At 40.5% G+C, this 24,698-nt stretch overlaps 1 protein-coding gene across 1 annotated transcript in view; it reads left to right on the forward strand.

The window, feature by feature from the left end:
• The first annotated feature begins 432 nt into the window (after positions 1-432).
• Positions 433-24,698, forward strand: part of DUSP16 (dual specificity phosphatase 16) — a 93,511-nt gene continuing 69,245 nt past the window's right edge. The window contains exons 1-2 of the mRNA XM_061417818.1: positions 433-523; positions 7,616-7,727. The gene's annotated coding sequence lies outside the window, so the exon portion shown is untranslated. The remainder of the gene's footprint in view (positions 524-7,615; positions 7,728-24,698) is intronic.

Raw genomic sequence — 24,698 nt, forward strand, 5'->3', positions numbered from 1 at the left:
TTTCCTGACCAGCGACTCTTTCTCTTTCCCCCCAACCCCCCACCCCACCCCACCCCACCCCCCGCCTTTCCCCCTCTTTCTGGGTATCTCTGTTTGGGGCGGGGGGGCTCTGGTCAGTTTTCCAAACGACTATCATCACCTCTCCCGACCCCCTTCGCGTCCCACCCCCCACCTCCACCTCCCCAGGTTCCTCGCCCCTTTCAACAGTGTTTTTTCAAGGCTGATCGGGGGGTTGGTGTGGGGGGTAGAGAAAGAGTGAAGAAAAGTTGCAAACGTCTCCTCGCTTCCTAAGCCTCCCGCCCCCACCCGCCCCTCCGAGCAGGAGAAGATAATATAGTGAAAAGAAGAGGAGGCGGAGGAGAGCGCGACGGGACGGACGCGGGCGGGAGCGCAGCAAGCCCTCCCGGCTCCGCCGCGGCGCCTCGCGGGTCCGGGAGGCGAGGGGGCCCCGCGGGGAGACGCCGTGACAACTTTCGTTTCCCCCCGCCCCCCCGAGGGAGCCGCGAGGTCTGCGGCCCCGAAAGTAAGTGGGCGCGCGGACGGCGGGGCGGGTGGGCGCCGGGTAGGGCTCCCGCCGCGCCGGCAGCATGGACGCCGGTCCGCGCGTCCCGCCGGCGCTGCCCTCCGGGCGTCCGGACCCGGGGTCGAGGGCGGGGTGGGGGCGATCGCGGCCCCGAGCGGCGAGCGCGTGGGAAGCGGAGGCGCGAGGGGTGTGTGGAGGAGGGGGGCCCGACCCGGCCCGGCCCGCGCGGGGTCGGGGCGGCGGCGGCTGGTTCGCGGGCTCGGGCCGAGCGGGCCGGGCGGCCGGCTGCCGCCTCCAGGAGCCGCCGCCGGACGCGGTCCCTTCGCGGGCCAAGCTGCTCACTTCCAGGCGCGACTGTTACACAACTCGCCTGCCAAGAGGGGCCCCGGCCTGACTGTCCCCATTATCCCCAGCTCGCCTTCCGTGAGAGCGTCTGGGCCACCTGAGTGGTGACCGGGCTGCGCTCTTCAACCCTCTCGCTTTTCCTCCGGGGACACCCCCCCCCCCCCCCGAGGCCGGGTGTTGGGGGGCCTGGTGCGCCAGGGACTTTTTCTTTATTTACACCAACCGTAAAACGTGAGAAAGGAAGAAGCCCCGGGAGACAAGCGAAGGTCTGTGTATATCATGTGCAGTTTCATGGAATGAAACACAGGGGAGGAAAATATTTGTGCAAAACGGAAGTTTTCAGGTGCAGCTGCGTTTATTTCCTTGAAATTACAACAGCAACTACACGGTTATTGTGTTTTCTCACTTGAGAAAACTACAAACATATTTAAATGAATGGATCCTGCAAAATCCTAAGGAAATGTATCAAACCTCAATTTCAGCCGTCCTAAATAAATCCTAGGAGTCTCAACTCGTTTGGAGAAAGCACACCTCCAATCAGACCGTGATGAATAAAGTGGAGAGAGGAAAAACCTGTTACATAATCTCATTTACCATGGGGTTGCAGTACCAGCCCCTGAAATCAAGGGGAAGTGAGTTAAGATGCAGGGTTTTTAAACCTCTCTGAAGATTTTATTTACCCACTCTCCTGGCTGCCACTTGTGCTTTAAAAGATTATAAGTAAATACTCCGCTCTTACAAGGGAACCAAACCTATCAAACCTGTTTAGAAAATGACCAGGTATGTTTCTTTCCTTTCTTTCCTGTGTGTGTGTGTGTGAAATTTACCATCCATGAAATACCTTATGACTAGTATTTGGGGAACTTAGACTGTCAGAAAATGCCTCTTTAAGCCACTCATCTTTTGAGCGCACATAGGTGACAACTGTTTTCCTCAGAGGATTTATACTATTCTGAACTCCATCAAGAAAAGAGGTTTTTGAAATTAAGGTAAATTTTTAAAAGAAGGAAAGAATTCTTACCAGTTGAATCAGTCACTTGTGAATTATTTATTTTTCCTTGAGAAATGATGTGTATGGGTGGACAAACAGCTTGGGAGGCCGTGGTTAATTGAGACTTGTGCTGCAGCCTGGAGAAGGTACATTAAAAAATTAAGAATTTGGGGCTTTGTTGGGGTATATTAGTCAAAGTGTGACTAGGCATCCTGAGTTTGTTTTTGTATTTTAAGTAAAGTTCTGGAACTTAACTGAGTTTGATGACTGTGAAATCTTGTTTAAAAAAGTTTTGGGGGGTTAACATTTAACATCCTATATAAAAACTTGGCCTAAAAGACACCAGCCCCAAAGTTGGCTTTTAGGTAAAATAATTTGTACTTCCCAAAGTTCTTTATGAGGGGGAACTGCAAAAATGAGTTTATTCTCAATTCTGCTGGTAATATGATGATTAGCATGAAAAAGAGTAGGTTCAAGCTCTATATAAATGTGCGTTTGAATGTAAAATAATTGAATACCTGTAAAGTGAAAACAGTCATGTAAAATTGAGGATTAGGGATCTCTTTGGCCAAGAGCTCAATGGCAGAAGCTGAAAAGGGGGAAAAGGAGAAGAATCTGTTAACCTACTTCTTTTCCTTTTTCTTAAACATTAGAAAATCATTTGTGGAAGTGAGGCAGCAGCAATCAAGTGTGAGATTGTGTAGAATTTAGGCTGGGGTCAGGAAAAGGGGCAAGGTTGATGTGTGAGTTTGTTTTGATGCTCTTTTCTATAAATGCCCGTATTGAGAATTTAATTTCATAGTTTTTGGCCTATGGGATTATATATTGACAAAGCTGACTTGCATAGCTGTTTAATGTTTTTCTATTTTTCAGCCAATCATAATAACCCACTAAATATAAATTTGCTAGAATTACCAGTGTAATTTATCCTAGAAACCCAACTTTTCCTGGAGTAGCTTTAAAAAAAAAAAGATTCTTCTATTCAGTGTTATTTGGACTGAAAATTTCATTAGACATTTTGTGTTATTACAATGCTTTTCATTCTTAAGCAAATGGTACTTTAAATTAAAGAAGTAAATTAATATAGGCTAAGCTGATTTGGATCAGAAGCCCAGGAACAGGGAGGAAATAAATCAGAGGAAACAGAAACCAGATTTTATGATAGTTTTCAACAGATTGAAAAAACGAGTTAAAGACTTCATAGGAAAAACCTCAGTTGATATTTGATTGGCTTTTTGAAAAAACTGCATCAGAATTTAAAATTGAGACAGATATTCCACCATTGTAAAAGAAAATGTTACTAACAGTGATGGCTTAAGCAAAAACTTTAAAAAAGTAAATCTTGCCCAAAGCCACATGGTGTATTCCAAAGCCAGATGTCAAATTTTTTTCTGATTTTCTTGTGTTGTGGATAATCTGATATTTTTGTACATTTCATTTAGCCCAGATAACCGGGGTTTGGTTGGCTTTGTGAAGGGATGACCAGATTTAAAGAAGCAGGCTCAAGCTTTAAGAAGAGGCCAGTCTCATAAACAAGCTGACTGCAAAGTTTGAAATCTGATCAAATAAGTGACTAGAGGAAACAGGAGTGGCTCAGAAAGGAGGATCTAAGGCAGATTACCAAGGACAGGTACAAAGCAATAAGAAAAGCTTGCCAGGGCTATGATCAGGAAAGAAGGAAATGGGATCCATCTTGACATGAAAGGAAAAAGGCATAAAAAGGAAAAATACCCTTCAGTACCTCAGCAACAGGAAGAAAGTAATGAAACTCGAATTTCTTGATTGGGGTTAGATACTTCATTTGAAGGTATCACCAAAAAAGTCACAAGATTTTTTTTTTTGGTAATTACATACAAAAATTAATCTTGGAGGAGGGATGGATAAAGTGAATTATGAGCAGTTATAATTACATATATGAGAATGTAAAGCTTGAAGTTGCCAAAAATAAATTTAAACTAGAGGGGATCCACTGAAATTACAGTTGAGTTATTGGAAAGGGAGGGTTAGGTTATAAAAAGGTGAAACCATTAACTCAATTGATTTCTGGATTAATTATAGGTATGAGTCAGTCAAGCAGAACATTTATTAGTGGTAGACTGTGTATAGGTCCCGAGGTGGATACCGAAACTTAAAGGCACAAGTCCATGCCCTTAATGAGGATTATGAGAATTTTAAGGGAGCTATATACATATGCAAAGATAAACAGTTATCAGACAGCAGACAAGGGTGGCATTCATGGTATGAAGGAGAAGGAGATTGGAGGAATGGGAGATCTTTTTCATAGAGGAGGTAGAATTTGACCCTGACCTCAAAGGATGGTTAACCTGTGTATGGAGTAAAGGAAGGGGAGGGGTAGGGGGTGGCCATTCAGCTATCCCTTCATTCAGCAGATCTGTTTGGAACCTCTACTGTGTGCTTGGCACTGTTCTCTGAACCCGGCAAAGAGTGGAAAGTAAGATAAGGTTTTTGCCCTTATGGAATTTACATTCTAGTGGGAGAAGGGCAATAAACAAGTAAACACTTCATGGAAAATCTGATGTCAGAGAGTGATGTCTTGTGAAAATAGGAATGATCAGAGACAAGGAAATTACAGAGTGCTAGTTACAGCCCTACTTATTCTGTGAATGACCTGTTTTGCCTGTAATATGCCTGGTGAAATGTTAATGATTTAACTTTTTAATATTTATTTGCAGCCCGAACCAATTTGAATAGACATCTACACAGTCATTGACTCCGTCTTTAACCAATTTTTAAAAAGAAACCTACTTAATATTTTGTAGATTGAAGCATGCAGGCTTTGCGTTTTCAACTCCTTGTTAACAATTTTTATGCAATTCTGCTGCTGTTGTCTGCTAAGAACCTCATGTTTTTGCAGTGAGGTTAATGTCATTCTTTCCAGTTTACTTAGAGTTGTGATGTATTGGGCTGTATACTTAGATATATTCTCCATTAGGAACAGTAATCACAACAGTGCTATAAAGGGAAGCTAAACTCCCAGGACAGTTTGTTTTGATGACACCTTGTATGAGAGCACACAAAACTGAAGGTGGACAGAAAGCATAAGTCGGCTCTCAGCGTAGTTAGCAGAAAATGAGGTCAAGGGTGACATTCCCTCCAGGTCTCGTCTGCATGGTACGTTTGGGCTGCGTTCGTTGTGCTCTGTGAACTTAATCATTCTCCTTACAGGTTGGTAGGGGCCTTAGTGGTCTCACTGGAAATATTATCTTAAACTTCTGCAGATAGTGGACCTGATACAAAAGTGTCGGTTTTGAAATGGGGAAGTCTGGACTCTGCAGTTGTCTGACTGCCAGGTTTTGTTGTTATTGACAAGATGTCCTTTATAGCATCAGCTAAAAAATTCCTTAGTGACTCTTGCATGTTTTGGAACACATTTATGAAGTACTTTTTAAGCATTCTTTAAGAAATGTGTTCTCTCCTTCTCCACTTTTTCTGTAGTTTTAAACTTCAAACAAACACAACAACAAAAAACCTTATAGGTGGAATTGAGGTAAAGGATCCCAAAAAGGGTTTATGTGCCTATGGAACCACATCTCTTAAAATTTTCTATATGCATCTGACCAGTTTTCATCTGCAATTCATTCTGACACACTTGGGATTAGCCTATGGAAAAGAAAACGATTTTCAGAGGAGGTGGGAGATTCTTTAGCCTTTCCTTGATTTCCTTCTGAATACGCCATTTATTTTTATTTTTTTTCACTTTCTCTTTTATGTTGGAGTATAGCTGACTAACAATGTTGTGGTAGTTTCAGGTGAACCCTGAAAGGACTCCGCCATACATATACATGTATCCATTCTCCCACAAACTCCCCTCCCATCCAGGCTGCCACGTAACACTGAGCAGAGTTCCCTGTGCTCTACACTAGGTCCTTGTTGATTATCCATTTAAAATATAGCAGTGTGTACATGTCGATCTTCAACTAAATACTCCATTTCGAAAAGAATTGTAGATGTAAGTGCTCTGAGTCTGTGATGTATATGATAAAAGCTAATGTGATGTGTAATCTTGAAAAGTATTTGGGAAGGACAGTAGAATTCCTATGTTTTAATGTCTGGGTGAGGAGTGGGCCAAATTGCAGGTTTTGCACTATAAATTACACTATAAATTGTCATGTATGTGGCAAGGTATTCATATTAAATTTGTCCATTCTTCCCCTTAAAATTAATGGGGAAAGTAATATGTAGAGAAGTATATGTTGCTTATTATTTCACTGAATAATTATACACAAAAATACTACAGCTCATATCCTAAGATGTGGCTAGTAGAATTGACTTTTTTGACAAATGTTTGCTGAATAAATTGAATTGTCACAGGTAGTTTATTTTGATGATATTTGCATTGTATTTCTAGCTTAGAGCACTGTGGTTTTTTTTGTTTACAATTATCTTTTTGTGTTTAATTAATTTATTTTGGATGTGCCATGTGACATGGGGGATCTTAGTTCCCTGACCATGGATCAAACCTGGGCCCCCAGTGTTGGGAGCACAGAGTATTAAAACCACTGGATCACCAGGGAAGTCCAGGAGCCCTGATTTTTGAGCTCTGAGTTGAAACCCGCAGGTGGTTGCCATTCAGCCTTTTGGTTACTGGGCCTGTTTGAGCGGTACTGTCACTCTGGAACCCAGGCCCTGACCTTAAACCTCCAGCCTGCCTGACCACGGGGCTGGCCCGACCCCACCTTTTCCGAAAGGGCAGGTGGTGGCTTCCTACAGTTCCTGCCCTTCCTGATCAGCTGAGTGTGTCCCCTTCTGGTCACTTCTCAGAGTACTGAGGTGTCCCCAGTTTGGCCTTTTTTGTGGTGGGTGTCTCTTGTCATTTTTGTCTGTTGTTTTGTTGGAGAAGAAGCACATTTCCCTGGAGAATAGTTCTTGACTTGATTTTGTAAACCGTACATGTATATGGAGCATTGTGTTATTTCTACTTCCTTCTTATCTTTAGCTGAAAATCTTGTATTACTTGTAACTGAATTGTTGAGAATATTTTGATCCTACAGAACAACTAAAAACTAATGAAGACTCTCTTTTTGGGAGACAATCGGGAAATTAGAACATGGAGTATGTTTTATGTTGAAGGGGGCATGGCAACCCTCTCCAGTATTCTTGCCTGGAGAACCCCATGGACAGAGGAGCCTGGTGAGCTACCGTCCATGGGGTCGCAAAGAGTCAGACATGACTGAAGCAATTTAGCATCGCATGTTTTAGGTGATATTTAAGAACTATAAAGTTCATTTCTATGTTAATGGTATTGGGGTTATGTTAAATTCTCATCTGTTAAAAAGATACATATGGGAGTATTTATAGACAAAATGAAATGATGCCTAATACTTGTTTTTAAAAACATCAGAATAGGCATACACACACATAGGAAATGAAATAATATTAGCAATTTTTTGGTAATTTTTAAGAGTACATGGGCGTTTGTTACAATTTTCTGTACTTCTATGTGTATTTGGAAATATCTGTAATAATTAGAATATACATATTACTGATTATAACTGTCAAATACTAAATTTAAATCAGTAAAGTTATGTGGTTAGACATTTGAGCTAATTGACTAATCAAAAAATCTCCACTTTGCATTTTCTGTGAGTTCTGCATTTAGCAAAAAAATTTAAGAATAGAGAATGTTTTTGAAATATAGTCACAAGGTTAAAACTCTTAACTTTGAGATCTTGTAACAATAACAGTATACCTGTACTGTATCAACTGTTTTGACATATTTTGTCTTTTATCTTCAGAACAAGACATGAATAACCCATTTCACAGATGAAGAAACTAAGACCTTAGATTAATTTATCCAAATCCCAAAGCGAGTGGACCTGGAGCAAAGACCTTCTGACTCATTCTCAGGTGCCTATTCTTTTATATACACACGCATATAAGCACTTTTTTTGTGGTGCTGAAAACCTAAGGTTTTCTAACATTTTGGCGTTGGGACACTTTTGCATTATTGATGCCCCAAAGATCTTTTGTTTATGTGGACTATATCAATATTTAACATATTAGAAATTAAAAGTCTGAAATGTTTTAAAATACTTTTTCACTTAAAAATGATAAACTCATGAAAGGTTAACATGAATAACATATTTTAATGAAAAAAGTATTCCAAAACAAAAATACAGTGATAAGTGTGAGATGGTTTTATGTTTTGCCACTCTCTAATGCATTGCTTAATAGAAGACCACTGGAGTTTCATAACTGCTTTTGCATTCAGCCTGTTGTGATATGTTGCTTTGTTTGAAATATATGAAGAAACCCTGTTTATTCACAGATTCATAGTAGAGAAAAGGTGGGGTATTTTAGTGTCTTTTTCATGTAATTGTGTATATTCTTTAATATTCTAAGACTCAGCAAATGGTAGATTCTTTTTTTTCTCCCTTTGCCTCTTTTTTTTTTTAGAAAGATGTTCTTAAGAGTTAGTTGTGTTGAATCTGAACATTGTCAATGAATTTTTTGTGCTACTCCGTAACAGAAAAATCTACTGGTCCATCTTGCACTTTGGACGGATCTTTGACCAGCTTGTGATTTTATAACATTGTACATTGGTCATTTAAGAAATAATCATTGAGTTCTACAGATCTTTCAAATATTGACACATTGGTTACACAATATTCATCAAATCACATTCATTAATGCAACCATTAATCTCATCCAAAAAGTCTTTAGAATTGAGGCGCAGTCAAGATTTTGGTATCCAGTTCAAGTTTTCCAAAATTCTAATTTTTTCTTGAAAACTCAAATTTTATTATCAGCAACAGGTATTGTCAGTTTTTTCCTTGAAGCCTCAGGCTCACTGTATCTACTTCAGAGAAAATGTCTGCCAAGTACCTAAGTCTGAATAACTATATATAATAATAAGTTGTCTCCCAGCCATTCTTTCAGCAGAAATGTATTCTATGGAAAAGTGTATAGTTCAGCTGACCACTCAATTGCATAAATGCTTTTTCTTAAGATGGCCATTGTATTAGGTATGTAGAAATGCTTTTTGTACATATTAGATATGATGAAATGCTCCCATTTCATCACACAGATTATTAAAAAGATCAAGTTCTCAAGAGTGAGATTTAATAATTAATAACTTTTACTATTTTATCAAGGACATTGTTAAGTGAAACTGGCTTTTTTAAAATGACTGATAGGAGAAAGAGTAACGTGGAAATGTATATTACCATTTGTAAAATGGATAGCCAATGGGAATTTGCCATATGGCTAAGAAAACACAAACAGGGGCTCTGTATCAACCTAGACGCATGGGATGGGGAAGGAGATGGGAGGGAGGTTCAAAAGGAGAGGATATATGTATACCTATGGCTGATTCATGTTGAGGTTTGACAGAAAACAACAAAATTCTGTAAAGCAATTATCCTTCAATAAAAAATAAATTATTAAAAAAAAAGATTGATAGGGACTTTGCTGGTGGTCCAGTGGCTGAGATTCTGTGCTCCCAATTCAGGGAGCCCAAGTTTGATCCCAGGTCAGAGAACTAGATTGCATATGCCGTTCCTGCATGCCGAAACTAAGACCCTGGTGCAGCCAAATAAATAATATAAAATCAGTATTTAAAAAAGTGATTGACAGACAGTGAAGAATGTAATTCCTGCTAGTACAGTTTGGATCCTTGCCGTAATTGATGCTAAAGTGCCAGCAGTTTTGCCCTTCATTGCTTTTGTGCCATCAGAGGAAATACCAGTATCGTAGTTTCAGGGTAAATCATGAGAATTTGAAATTGCTGATATAAACTGGTGCCTTGTTCTAACATATTTTTAGAGTAGTCTAACACAGACAATCTGTAGCAATAAAATAATGTTTCCATCTTAGCTGATTAACTTGTTGGGAAGAAGGAAATATGCTATTGTGTGGGATGAGCCATGTGGTCCTGAAACCACAAGGGCAGAAGATTAAGTAACCTCGGAGAGTGGTGGGTAAAGGGTAGACACAAAGGAGGAGTCGATAAAAGTGCTTTTGTGTGTGTGCTCAATTGTGTCTGACTCTTTACAGTCTTATGGACTGTAGCCTGCCGGACTCCTCTGTCCATGGGATTCTCCAGGCAAGAATACTGGAATATGTTGCCATTTTCTCCTCCAGGAATCGCCCGACCCAGGGATCGAACCAGCATCTCCCGTGTCTCCTGCACTGGCAGCAGAGTCTTTACTACCCAGCCACCTGGGGAGCCCAAAAGCGCTTTATAGCTTACCAAAAAAAAAAGAAAAAAGAGCATTGGTTCTGTTGTTTTTTTTAAGTTATGAAAGCACTGAGCCCACATGTATCATTCATATAAATCTGTATATTCATACTTATTTTTATCTGTGCTCAAACTCAAGGTACTCAGCCATTTTATTCCTTGAATGACAGTAGGGGAGAGAGGGTGGCACACTTGAGAGAAGAGATGTTTGTGGCTGTTGTCTGTTTCTTTCAACCAGGGAGGCTGTGAGTGGAGGAGATGTTAGTGATCACAGAGCTGGTATAGGCAGAACAGAACTGGCTGTGGGCAGAGTGCAGATGAGTGTTGGGAGCCAGAGGAATATTGTGGGGTGAATACGGAAAAATGGGACCTAGGAAAGTACAGAGGTGGGTGCAACTGGGGTCATGGAGGTAAACATATATTTGACAGAGTTCTATCAAAATACAGTTAAAATAACTATTGAAATAGCTGTACCGGGTAGTCTGACTTTTAATGTCTTATCAGTATTCAAAGTCTATCATTATAACCTCTAAAGAAGAAAAGAGCAATGCCATGAATTTGGTGTAGTGCTGGTAAGTCTCCAGGCTTCTGTTATAAGCATCCGAATGTGAAAATATTGACTCGGCCACTTTGGGGGCTGTAAATTCAAGAATGAAATTTTATTATTTAATCTTTTACTAACAGTTATGATTAAGGGCTTTCCTGGTGGCTCAGTGGTGGAGAAGGCAATGGCAACCCACTCCAGTACTCTTGCCTGGAAAATCCCATGGATGGAGGAGCCTGATAGGCTGCAGTCCATGGGGTCATGAGGAGTCGGACACAACTGAGTGATTTCAGTTTCACTTTTCACTTTCATGCATTGGAGAAGGAAATGGCAACCCACTCCAGTGTTCTTGCCTGGAGAATCCCAGGGACAGGGGAGCCTGGTGGGCTGCCGTCTATGGGGTCGCACAGAGTCGGACACAACTGAAGCGACTTAGCAGCAGCAGCAGCAGTGGTAAAGAATCTGCCTGTGATGCAGGAGACCTGGGTTTGATCGCTGGGTTGGGAAGATTCACTGGAGGAAGGCATGGCAACCCACACCAGTATTCGTGCCTGGAGAATCCCATGGACAGAGGAGCCTGGCAGGCTACAGTCCATAGGGTCACAAAGAGTTGGATACAACTGAAGCAACTGAAGCAGCAGTTATGATTAAAGGAGCAGAAGAGTTTAGTTCAGATAGATCTTATTCATTAGTTTGTTATTTATGTGATACTCATTTCCAAAAAGGATTTGAGATGGCACAAAGAAGGATCAAAGTCACAATCAAGAAAAAATATGATTCAAAGTCATGTTTCTTTTCCTTACATTTTGTCTACTGATGACGTTTATTTTAATAGGGTCATTGTTGAGATGTGCTGTAACTATAAAGTAATTGAACTGGTCTCTATTAATTATGTGTGGCTTCTCAGGTGGTGCTAGTGGTAAAGAACCCTTTTGCCAATGCAGGAGACAAAACGAGATGTGAGTTCGATCCCTGGGTCAGGAAGATCCCCTGGAGAGACCACTGGCAACCCACTCCAGTATTCTTGCCCGGAGAATCCCATGGACAGAAGAGCCTGGCGAGCAACTCATAGGGTCGCAAGGAGTTGGACATGTCTGAAGTGACTTAGTATGCATGCATGTTGTTAATTATGAATATAATACTGTCTTTTTTTAGGGGCATGTATATGAGCAGAATACACACTTTTAATGGGAGTGATGTGGCAGGAAAATTACAACAGGGCACAAAAGATTTTGTTTCATAATTTTTTTTTTTTTAATTTTGGCTGTGCCATGCTGCTTGTTGGATCTTTGTTGCCTGACTGGCAATCAAACCCAGGGCCCCTGGCAGTGAAAGCACTCATCCTAACCACTGGAACACCAGGGAACTACCCAGAAAAAAGTTTGTTTTTTTTTTAAAATTCAGTACTGCTTTCAGCGGTAGTTAATAGAAAGACATAGAAGAGGCTTAAACCGTAAGCCATTTATTACTGTGTGGTTCAGAAAAGTTCAGGGAATTTCAGAGGTAGGTGTTCTCAGGCAATTCAGCTGCTCCGCAGTGCCCTCGGCTAGGTGGTCAGCCATCTTTTGCGTGTTTACTTACATCACATCACAAAATGGCTGCCTCAGTTGTCGGCATCACTTGTCTTTCCGAGGTAAGAAGGAGGAAGTAGACAAGAGCCAGCAGTTCCTACTCCAGTGCTTGCCTGACGGAGAACAAAATCTTTCCCAGAAGCTTCCACTCCCTTTATCTGTGGTGTCTCGTTTGCTTGAATTGTTGTCCGTGTCTGTCCAACAGGAGTGGGTACCGGGGGTGGTGTAACGCACGTCGTGTATCGTTTCCTAGGCTTAGATACGCTGCTCGCTGTCCAGGAGGAACCGGGACTCTTAGCAAGTCTGAGGGGAGATGTCTCTTGGATGGTTGGCTGTGTGTCTGCCTCAGATAAGCAGAAAAGAAAGCACAGAGAGTAGGCAGCAGCCTGCTACAGCAACTTTCCTGGAGTCCAGAGACTGTCCTGTATGTGTTTCCTTCTTGCTCACAGATTCCCTTTTCTTTCTTATTCTAGTGGAAGGCTACACAGACTTGAATCCCAGTTCGTTGTGGAGCTAATTTAGAGATAGTTAGGTCTTAGCTTCCTGGGCTGTGAAATAATATCGTATTCGATGATCTTGGAGGTGTCTTCTGGTTCAGACATTCTTGTCTCTCCTTGTGTTCCTGTCTTTTGATCATTTCACCTTTATATCTTTTTTTTTTAAATCAAAAAAGTGGACAGGATTAGAAGATATAAAAGTGTATGATGTTTTATAGTCATCTCGATAGCTGGGCAGTGTGTCTAATAACAGTCTTGATGGAATAGAAGGTTAAAGCTAAAATTAGGTTTTGGCTTTTGGGCAGTTAAGTAATGTGATATTACTTATGCCCCAAATTTCCATCAAAGGTGGAAAACTAATTGCGTTTTTATTTTAGTAGGGGATATATCCATATAATGTACAGAATCTGTACTCAACGTAGCCCCAGTACCATGTCCTAAATTTAAGCACTAGTGGTTAAAACCTGGTAGAATACCCCCTTTTGCTTGTTGGGCATTTGTTCTTATTTGTTAATCATGTTTGCACTGCATATTTGCCTTAGATAAAATTAGAGGACAACTAAAGGAGAACGATTCCCTTCATTCATGGCAGCAACTTGACTTGAATGAGGCACAACCTTTGTCTCATCTTGAGATAGATTCTACTGTGTTTCCGAGAGAGTGACAGTCTGGCTCTTCCTGTAGAATTCCTTCAAGATTATATAAATTTGAATATACTGTGAGTTGAAAATCACATTCTCAGCTCTAGAAACTTGCAAAGCAATTAAACACTGCTTATAGAATAGGCTCTTGAAATGTTAACCTAAAAATGTATTAATCTTCTTTTTTTTTTTTTTAAATGTATTAATCTTCTGTCCAACAGAAGTCTTATAGAAGGATCACAATGTTGTTTATTGTGGTTTATCAGTATTGGGAGACCCTGAAGATAAACATTATTAACTCTGGCATTTAAAGGGGCCAGAAGTCATTTGCAGTTTGGAATGTATTTTTAAGAATAAAATGGGTGTATGCATATGTATTTAACAGCTGCTTTAAACAACTTTAGGGACAGACAGCATCTAATTTCATTACTCTAGAATATCCAAATATCAGAAACCTTTCCTTCCATTGAAACCCTTTTAACTATGTAATTAAAGCAATTGTTTTCGTTTTTCATTTTGTGGATGACTAAGAGCCTCGTTAATGTAAATATTCAGGAAGCTTGATTTTATAGCTTCTTGGCTTTATAACCAACAATAAAAATCCCGTACAGTGGAAAACCCCTTCTTCTCTTGACTGCAATCCCAACTGAAAGACAAACTCAAGCAATTTTTTCTGGCAGTGAAGTGACCTGTGTGACTGGCTCTTTAGATGTTGCCAGTGGCCATCTCATTAGAGGATGTAATTAACAGGACATTAATTTAAGGCAGTACAGTATTTGCTGGTGGGGTGGGTTTCCAGTTACCAAGTGTTAATCATTGTGGTATCCACTACCAGGAAGTAGTAGTTGTATACAAGTTCTTAGTAAAAATTATTGTGAAGTCATTGGAGGTATTTTATTATACAAATGACCTTGGTTCATGTATGGAGATGAGCGCTTTGACTTCTGAGTCCAGTAGGCTTTTTTTGGTGGACAAAAGATTCATTCTTTTAAAATGCCAGTGGTCGTTGGCATGTTTCTGTCATTGGCATGAACAAGTCTTAGTGAGCAACTTCTGAGAGTGAGGTATTAGAAGAGATGCAAAGAAATATATGTAGCCTGTGGCCTTCGTCATCAAGGAGTTTATATCAATACTTGTTGCCAGGATCTCTTGAAAAGAAAGACAGCCATTTTCTTTTTGTTGTTGTTTTCTTTTTTAAAAAATTGTAGTAAAGGCAATGTAAAATTTACCATTGTAACCATTTTCAGATGTATAGTTCAATATTGTTTTGTGTATACACACTGTGGTGAAACAGATCTTTAGAACTTCTTACATCTTTAGCATCTGAAACTCTACACAGTAGAGTATTTGAAATTTCCTTTCTCCCTCCCTCAGCCTCCGGTGAGCCCCATTCTGTGCTCTGTTTCCGTGAATTTGACTATCTTGGATAACCTCATATGAATGGAATCATCAGCGTTTAGCTTTTTATGACATATTTTGCTTAGTGTGCTGTCATCAGGGTCCATCCATGTTGTCACATGTGACAGGATCCCCTTCCTTTTTAAAGCTGAATCTTATTACCATTGTACGTGTAATCATGTTTTGTTTATTCATCTGTTGATAGACATTTGGGTTACTCTTGGCTATTGTGAATAAGTCTGCTGGGAACACGTGTGTACAAATATCTCCTGGAGACTGTCTTCAGTTCTGTTGGATAAATACCCAGAAGTGGAGTTCCTGGGTCATATGGTAGTTCTGTTTTTTAATTTTTTGAATAAGTGCCATACTGTGCTATATAGCATTTATACCATTTCATGGGCTTCCCTGGTGGCTCAGCTGGTAAAGAATCTGCCTGCAATGCGGGAGACCTGGGTTCAGTCCCTGGGTTGGGAAGATCCCCTGGAGAAGGGAAAGACTACCCACTCCAGTACTCTGGTCTGGAGAATTCCATGGACTGTATATCCATGGGGTCACAAAGAGTTGGACATGACTAAGCCGACTTTCATTATATCATTTCATAATCCTACTAACAGTACCCAAAGGTGGTACTTTCTCCACATCCTTGCCAGCACTTATTTTCTGTTTGTTTTTTTTTAAATAATGGCTTTTCTAAAGGTGTGAGGTGATAGCTCATTGTGGTTTTGTTTGCATTTCTTAGATGATTGGTAATGATGGGCATCTTTTCATCTACTTGTTGACCATTTGTGTATCATCTTTGGGGAAATGTCTCAGTCCTTTGCCCATTTTTTGGTCAGTTATTTAATTTTTTATTGTTGACTTGTAAAGTGCCATTTTCTGTTTAAAATATGAATTAGCAGAGTAGAACTGCTCATAGATCCAGGTGGTAATTAGTGCAGGGTGCAGAAATGCAGTGAGTGGAGTGGGGTCACAGCAGAGAGATTCACTTATCTCTAACCATTATTAGTGCAGTCTGTTCTTTTTTTTTAATATTCAGTTTTTTTTGGCTGTGCCAGTTATTAGTTGTGGCACATGGAACATGGCATGTGGGATCTAGTTTCCTGATTAGGGATTGAACTCCGGCTCTCTGCATTGGGAGCAAGGAGTCTTAGCTACTGAACCACCAGGGAAGTCCCAGTGCAGCTTGTTTAATTGAGAGCTTTTACTCCCAACGAGGATTTGAGGTCTCAGATTCATTCTCCTCTTCCTCTTCATCCTCCTCCTCATTACCTGTAAAACTAGGGGATGGACAAGATGATTACTGAGGTATCTTCCAGCTCTAAAATACTGAGTTTTGAGAGTACTGCCTTTTACCAACTGACCTCTAGAGAGAGATCTCCAATCTCCTTGGAACCTCATTAATGTCTGACTTCTAGACTAAGAAATCTTTGATGGCTAGTAAGCAGCTGTCCTCCAAAGGCCCATTGGATCTTGGCTAACTTTTAATCTCACTCCTTCGGGTCTTTATAGTGGTGTCACCCCCAGATTCTGAGCCTACAGGTCAGTTCATTGCCTGCTGCCGCACACGTCCTTCTGTGGGCATGCGGCAGGGTGCTCAGGCTTGGACTTTGCCCTGAGATATACAGTGTTGTTGTTTTTTAAGCCTGTTCACAGGCATGAGGAAATAGAAGCCAAAGTTCATTGGACAGTGTATTTGTTGTTGTTTTGAACACATAGAGCAGGCAGAACTAGTCCAAATCTGGTGAATTCTCATTTTGGTAAAACTAACAATATTTCTGTGTTAAGTGCTAGGTTTAAAGAAATATTACCCAACTGATATGTTTATTCTTTGTCTGTGGTTTTCACAGTGATACTTTGGTAATAGTTTAAAAAAAAAAAAAAAGGCAATGTTGATTGTGGTGGTTGATGTTGAAGATTACCATAGACTCTGCTATGACTTGCTTAGGATTACTTTTAGATTTCAAGTACTTGGTATTTTAAAAATATTCTGTATCTAATAGATACTGTCTGATAGATATCCAGTCTTCAGGGAGCTGATCTTAGTTATTAATATATGGAGTTATGTTATACACACAAGACACTGTGACTTAAAATGCTAATGGCAGCAGTAGCCTATGAGGTGATAAGGCAAACGGGCAGAGTTCGGTAAACCACACAGGAATGGGTGAGGAACAAGCGTGGTGACTCGGGAAGAGTGAGGTGCTGATAGTGCTCGTAGTAGAACCCAGGATATCTAGCCCAGCAGTGTCTTTGTCCTCGAACACCTGTGGCATCGCCTTTGCCTTCTGGCTTGTTGTCAGGTCTTGGTGGAATATTACCAGCCCCTTCTTTTGCCCAAAATACTAAATAAAGGTGTGTGAGCGGGCGAGGTAACGCAGGGACTGAGGCAGCTTCAGAGAGCTATGTTGTGAGAAGCTACAGAAATGTTCCGAGCCACCCAGTGTCCTCCTCCTTCTTCTTTTTTTTAATGTTTATTATTTATTTATTTGGCTGCATCAGGTTTTAGTTGTGGCGTGCGTGCTAAGTTGCTTCAGTTGTATCCAACTCTCCCCCCCTATGGACTGTAGCCCACCAGGCTCCTCTGTCCATGGGATTCTCCAGGCAAGAATACTGGAGTGGGTTGCCATGCCCTCCTCCAGGGGATCTTCCCGGCTCAGGGATTAAACTCATATCTTTTATGTCTGCTGCATTGGCAGGGTTCTTTAACACCAGTACCATCTGGGAAGCCCTTATTTGTGGCACGTGGCATCTTTAGTTGCCGCATTCAAGCTCTTAGTTGAGACATGTGGGATCCAGTTCCCTGAGCAGGGATCAAACCTAGACTGCACTGGGAGCACAGAGGTTAGCCACTGGACCACCAGGGAAGTATGCTGGTGTTAGTCTTAATCCCGGTTATACAGTCCGCTCAAGGGTTGAAAATGCATTTTGTAACATTATGATGATTTCATGGCAAAAGTTTATCGAGGCCCTGAGGGGCTTGTCATCACCATCCCTCTGATCATGTCATTTAATTATGAAAAAACATAACCACCAGAAAACAGGTAAAGTGAAAAGACAAAACTAACGTGGTTTTTAATTAGTAGGCCAGAATCCATTAACATATTCATTTTCAAAAGGGTGTAAGGCTTTCCCTCCACATAGTAGCATTTCATGAATTTTATAATATATAAAACTATCACATGTTTTCATTATTCATCCATTTATTTCTGTTGCATGGGACATGTAACTTATTTCTATATACTTTGATTTCTGGTTTCTTAAAGTATAAAATGTTACTACCACATCAATATCATTTATTTAAAAAAGCATTTGATGGTAAATCTGTTTTTTTTTTGTTTTTTTTTTTGAGCGTAGTTGCTTTACAGTGTTGTTAGTTTCTGCTGTGCACTGAAGTGAGTCAGCCACAGGTATACATATATCCCCTCTTTTTGGATTTCCTTCCCATATAGGTCACCACAGAGCACTGAGTTCCCTGTGCTATGCAGTCAGTTCGAATCATTATCTTTTGTAACGGAAGTTCTTTTTCCTTCTAGATGTTTCAGAATCCACATACTAAACATCAGAGTGATGCATGTGGCTCTAGGACTGATTTGGTCTCCCATTTCTCTGATCTGCTTTGTATTTGGTGGGGAAAGGCTTATTCGGAAGTGTGACTGAAGGGATCATACAGTTTTGGCTAGATGGTAGCATTTAGGCTATCATCAGACTTCATTTATCCATGTAACTTCTAATCTATTATTAGAGTAATGATTTGATCATTAAGTAAACTTTTCTAATAGGGAATATATGTATAAAAATGTTTTGATAGCTTTAAATCAGTTAATATAATTCATCTCATTAATTGTAAAAAGGTAGAAAAATCATGACTATGTTAGTCGATTCAGACAAACCATTTGTTAAAACCCATTTCATCATAAAAGAACTCTTAACAAACAAGAATAGGGACTTCCTAAACATGAGCCAAATTCTGTTGAGGATGCAGAGTGAATGGAACTTTCCTATGTTGCTGGTGGGGGTACAAAATGGTAGGCTTCTCCAGTGGCTCAGTAGGGTAAAGAATCTGCCTGAAATGTGGGAGTTCTGGGTTCAGTCCCTGGGTGGGGAAAATTGCCTGGGAGAAGGAAATAGCTACCCAAATCAGTATTTTTGCCTGGAAAATCCCATGGACAGAGGAGCCTGGTGGGCTGTGGGGTCATAAGAGTTGGACAGGACTTGGTGACTAAACCACCTCCACCACAAATGGTCCGCTATTGCAGAAAGCAGTTGAGTAGTTTCTCATAAAGATAAGCACACACTTACCATGTGACTCATCAGTCCTTCTTCTAGGTATTTACTTAAGAAAAATGAAAACTTAGGTTCACACAAAAACCTGTACACAAATGTTTATACAGCTTTAGGAATAATCACCCCAAACTAGAAAGAACCCAAATATCCTACAACTAGTGAATGAATATATACTTGGTGGTATATTCCTGCAAACAAACTGTTGATAAATGCAACAACAGGCATAAATTTTATAGGCAGCATGTTGAGTAAGAGAAGCCACCGTCAAAAGGTAATAAGCTATATGATTCAATTTAAGTCATATTCTAGGAAGGAAAGCTATAGGCATTGGAGAACAAGTCAGTTGTGGCCAGGGTTTAGGGTGGGGAGAAGGTGCTGATTACAAAGGAGTGGCATGAGGAGCTTATCTGGGCAAATGAAAGCATTGTGTCTTGGTTGTGGTGAGGGTTACATTATACAACTGGTCAAAAACTCACAGAACTATATACCAAAAAAACATGAATTTTGCTTTTTATAAATTAAAAGTAATATTTTTAAAAAAGTAAGTTTAGATACTAGGTCAATCTATGAAATCTGTATTTCTGTGTAACAGTAGTAACCAGAAAATGAAATTTTAAGAAAGATGACATGTATAGTAAGAGCAAAAAAATATCAAAACCTAGCACTAAATCTAATGAAAGATGTCTAAATCATTATATAAGCTGATTCTAAAATTTATATGGAAACACAAATGTCAGGAACAGTCAAAGTAGTAATGTTGATGATAAACAAAACTACTGAATTTATACTGTTGGATAGTGGCTCAGACGCTAAAGCGTCTGCCTACAGTGCGGGAGACCTGGGTTCGATCTCTGGGTCAGGAAGATCCTCTGGAGAAGGAAATGGCAACCCACTCCAGTACTCTTGCCTGGAAAATCCCATGGACGGAGGAGCGTGGTAGTAGCTACAGTGCATGGGGTCGCAAAGAGTCGGACACGACTGAGCGACTTCACTTCACTATGCAGTGTAGAATAAACAAATGGATCAATGGAATAGAGGAGAAACCAGAAGCAGATCCACGTGTTTTTTTTTTTTAAACACATGTATATAAAAGTATTTGTGTGCATTTGTGAAACTGAAAGTGATAGTTGCGCAACTCTTTGCAACCCAATGGACTATAGTCCACCAGGTTCCTCTATACATGGAATTCTCTAGGCAAGAATACTGGAGTGGGTTGCCTTTTCCTCCTCCAGGGGATCTTCCCAACCCAGGGATCGAACTCTGGGTCTCTTGCATTGCAGGCACATTCTTTACCGTCTGAGCCACCAGGGAAGCCCTTGTAAGTAATGTGTGTGTGTATGTGTGTATACATGTACATGCACATAGACACAATTTATGATTAAGATGACATTATACAGCATCATAAATGTATATGAGAGAAAAATCTTTTCAGTAAATGATCCTAAACTGTTTATCCATATTAAAAACAACCGATTTTAACCCCTACCTCATATCATACACACAGAAAAACTCCAACTGAATTGTAGATCTAAATACAGGAGGTCAAATAAAAAGGTTCTCAAGGTGCTCAACACGAGAGTCACCAAAGAATGCTGAATAAAAGTATAGTTACCACTACACAGTGACCAAAATAGCTAAAATTTAAAAACAAATAACCAGCACAGTATTGTAAAGCAATTATCCTTCAATTAAAAGTAAATAAAATAAAACAAACATAGCAACAAAAAGCTTGAAAATATCAAGTGTCAGCAAGGATATAGAACAAGAACTCTCAAACACTGATGGCGGGAATCATGAATTAGTACAACTGTTTTGAAAATTGGTGGTACTGTGTTACAGCTGAAACTTGCACTGTGCCTCTGACCCAACAAATCCAGTCCTAGTTGTATACCCAACAAACATGTGCTTATGTTCACCAAAAGCCATGTACAAGGATGTTCATAGCGTAATTCATAATTACTCCAAACTGGAAATGACCCAAATAGTCCATCAGTATAAGAATGGAGAAATACATTGTTGTATACTCAATGAAATAACATAAAATAGGAAAAGCTATTGCTATTGACAACACCAAGGGCTCAAATACAATGTTGAAGAAAAGAGTTCAGACACAAAAGAGTTCAAAAACGAGCAAAACTAATGTATTGATAGGGGTCAGGACAGTGGTTACCTTTAGGATGGGAGATTAGTTGATCGGATGGGATATGAGGCCAACTTCTAGAGTTTTCTACTTGATCAGGATGGTAGTTCCAAGAGTATGCTAACTTTTTAAAAGTTCTTTGTACATTCATGATTTTTATGCTTTATGAAAATATGTTATATTTGAACTTAAAAAGTTTATGAAAAGAAATATTTTGAGTTAACCGTAGGAGTGAATGGCATCCAAGATTGTATTAGATTTTTTTTGCATTGTAAAGTTCATATTATCAGTGTTGTAAGATAGAAAATTATGTGTATCTACAGATACAAATAAATAAAGAGCGCTCCATAAATAAATATAGAGAACAGGCTTAAATTCTTTCCTAACTAAATCAAGACATTCCTAGGCTTCTTGAGCTTTTTTTTTGTTGCTTTTGTTGGTAGGGATAAATCTATTCTTCCTGTATCCCTGGTTTTTTTTCTCTTCAGAAAAGAATACACTGTTGGAAACTGTTCTGTATCAGTGCCTATAGATAGACATTTTTCTTTTTTAGAGCCCTGTGAAATATAATATATTTAGCCTGTCTATCACTCATTGACATTGAGGTTGTTTCTCACTTTTTATAATCACAAACACATTTCAATGAACAATATTTCACATAAAATGTACTTGAGCAAGTATATTTATCTTGGATAATTTATTGAAAGTAGAAGTTTTGGATCTTACAGTATGTATGCGTGCATTCTCAGTTGCTTCAGTCATGTCCAACTCTTGGCAACCCTGTGGACTGCAGCCCGCCAGGCTCATCTGTCCTTGGATTCTCCAGGCAAGAATGCTGGAGTGGGCTGCCATGCCCTCCTCTGGGGGATCTTCCCAACCCAGGGATTGAACCCGAGTCTCTTGTGTCTCCTGCATTGGCAGGTGGGTTTTTCACCACTAGTGCTGCCTAAATTATTTTAAACTTTTTGTTTGGAAATAATTTTACACTTAAAAGATCATCATCTACTGGTAACAGTTTGCTCTCTCTGTTTTATCACTTGCTGTCTCTCTTTACATATATACATGATACATTTTTCCATTTGCAAACAACTTGCCCACATCTTGGCCCTCTGTCCCCAAGCACGTCCCTGGGTCTCCAAAGAACAAGGACATTCTTCTACCCCCAGTAGAGCTGTCAAGCCCAGTAAACTAGCGTGGACTTCATGCCTCTGTTCAGTCCATTTCTGTTCCCGTTGTGTCCATCAATCCAGCAAGGTTTTCATAGCACGGTCTCCCTCTAGTACAGGATGCAGTTGAGCATCAGATGCTATATTTACTTGTCACTTATCTTTTTAGTTTCCTTTTATTTGGTATAGTCCCTTGGCCTTTCTTTGTCTTTAAAAAAAAATAACTTTATTGGGATATAATTCACATGCCATAAAATTTACATTTCCAAAGAATTTGAGATAAAGCTCACAACTACAAAATTTATACTTTTCAAGTATACAAATCAGTGTTTTAGTATATTGACAGAACTGTGTGACCATCACCACTCTCTAACCCTAGAATGTTTTTATCATCCTCAAATAATCCCTTCCCATATTAGCAGTCACTCGCTATCACCCTCCTCCCTGCCTTTTGTGCCTTGCTCCCTTCTCTTAGCTTAATGTTTTGCAAGTGTATCCATGTTGCTGCTGCTGCCGCTAAATCAATTCAGCCATGTCTGACTCTGTGCGACCCCATAGATGGCAGTCCACCAGGCTCCCCCGTCCCTGGGATTCTCCAGGCAAGAACACTGGAGTGGGTTGCCATTTCCTTCTCCATGCATGAAAGTGAAAAGTGAAAGTGAAGTCGCTCAGTTGTGTCTGACTCTTTGTGACCCTATGGACTCCAGCCTTCCAGACTCCTCCATCCACGGGATTTTCCAGGCAAGAGTACTGGAGTGGGGTGCCATCACCTGCTCCGATTCATGTTGCAGTTGATATCAGATCCATTCCTTTCAATGACCGAGTCATATTCCACTGTGTGGATATAGACATATAGACTATATTTTGCATATCCATTCTAGCCCATGGGGTCACAGGGAGTTAGACATGATGGCGTGACTAAAACACATACACATTCATCAGCTGAAGCACTGTGGGGCCATTATAAATATGCTGCCATAAACATTCTTGTACAGGATTGTGCATACTCTCATATCTAAATTCTGACCTAGGCTTCATATGTCACTGTAGACTCTCTATATCTTTCTTGGCCATTGTTTTCTCTAGAGTTTAAGATGGATTACGAGTAGTTTCCACATCCAAAACCTGCCGATAAGGAGGGCTGACTGTATCTGTTTTACAGCATCATTTTGTTTAAGGGACTTGAGCATCCTAGGATTTTGGTATCCACAGGGGCTCCTGGAACCACTCCCTGTGTTTACCGAGGGATGCCTGTAGTCAGAGGAACAATTGCTAAGGGGACGTGGACTGGGCAGTTTGTTTTTTTCAAGTGTCTATAGCCTGAAAAGCCTGAGGACCGTAGGTCTAGACAGCTAACTTCTCTTGTCTGTGACTATTTAGATTGCCCAGCTCCTGAGTGCTTATGGCCTTTAGTCTACCTTACTGGACCTTCCAGTAAAATGGACTAATTTTAATAAATTCCTCTTTTTTATTCTTCCTGCTTACACTTTGCGGGTGGACAGAATGCTGCTGGACTGAAGTCAAGTCAGTGTAATCTTGTCAGATAACTGTCAGAGTTGTAAAGCGGGTACCTCCCGTTCATTCTTCTCTGTGTTTGTATTTGTGTTGGGGAAGGGGACTATTCGCACCTGGGGTCTGAAGGAAGATGAACCACCTCTTCCCTCCCCGCTTCTGTCTCTGCTAGGCCAGTACCACAGTGAGAACCAGCAGCCTGTCTGCCTCCTAAAGATGAGTTTGTTTATATTTCCGGCAGGAAGCAGCCAGTCTCAGGGACCAGCTGAAAAGAGGTTGCCTCCAGAATTCGTAGAAGGGTCTTCTCGCTAGTAACGTCCCTGCTTCCCCCATACTTCCTGGGGCCACAGGTTGTTCGTGAATACAGCTTGTGTAGCATCATCAGAACTGGGGTAGGAGAGCGTCCAGAGTAAATATGTGCTGGTGGGATCCATCGCTGCCTCCTCGCTGACCACTAGACGTCATCCATGCAAGTCCTCCCATTTCCTCCTCTTGGAGCACCCCCATCCTGCTGAGCCTGGCAGATATTAATACCCGTGTACAAATTTTCTTTCTATGGCATTGCGTTTAATTGTGTCCTCCCAAGGTACCTGAGCAAAGAGGCTCACACAGACTGGGTGTTCAAAAACGTGTTCTGTGAATGAGCCCTGGGGAGACCCGAGGTTCAAAGGAGACAGTCCGTGAGCGCTTCCTCATCTAGTTTCTTCTATTGTTTGTTAATCAGCTATATCATGAACAAAAACACTGGACTCTTGGTTGAATGCCACTTTTTTTTTTTTTTTAAAGAAACTGCTGGCAAACCTTGAGATGGGTGGGGATATCCTTTATTTAATGTAATATGGATGGTTTGGCTGGAGGCCCAATTCTTGGTGTCCATCATCAGCGT

This window comes from Bos javanicus, chromosome 5, assembly GCF_032452875.1.
Source record: "Bos javanicus breed banteng chromosome 5, ARS-OSU_banteng_1.0, whole genome shotgun sequence".
Lineage (NCBI taxonomy): Eukaryota > Metazoa > Chordata > Mammalia > Artiodactyla > Bovidae > Bos > Bos javanicus.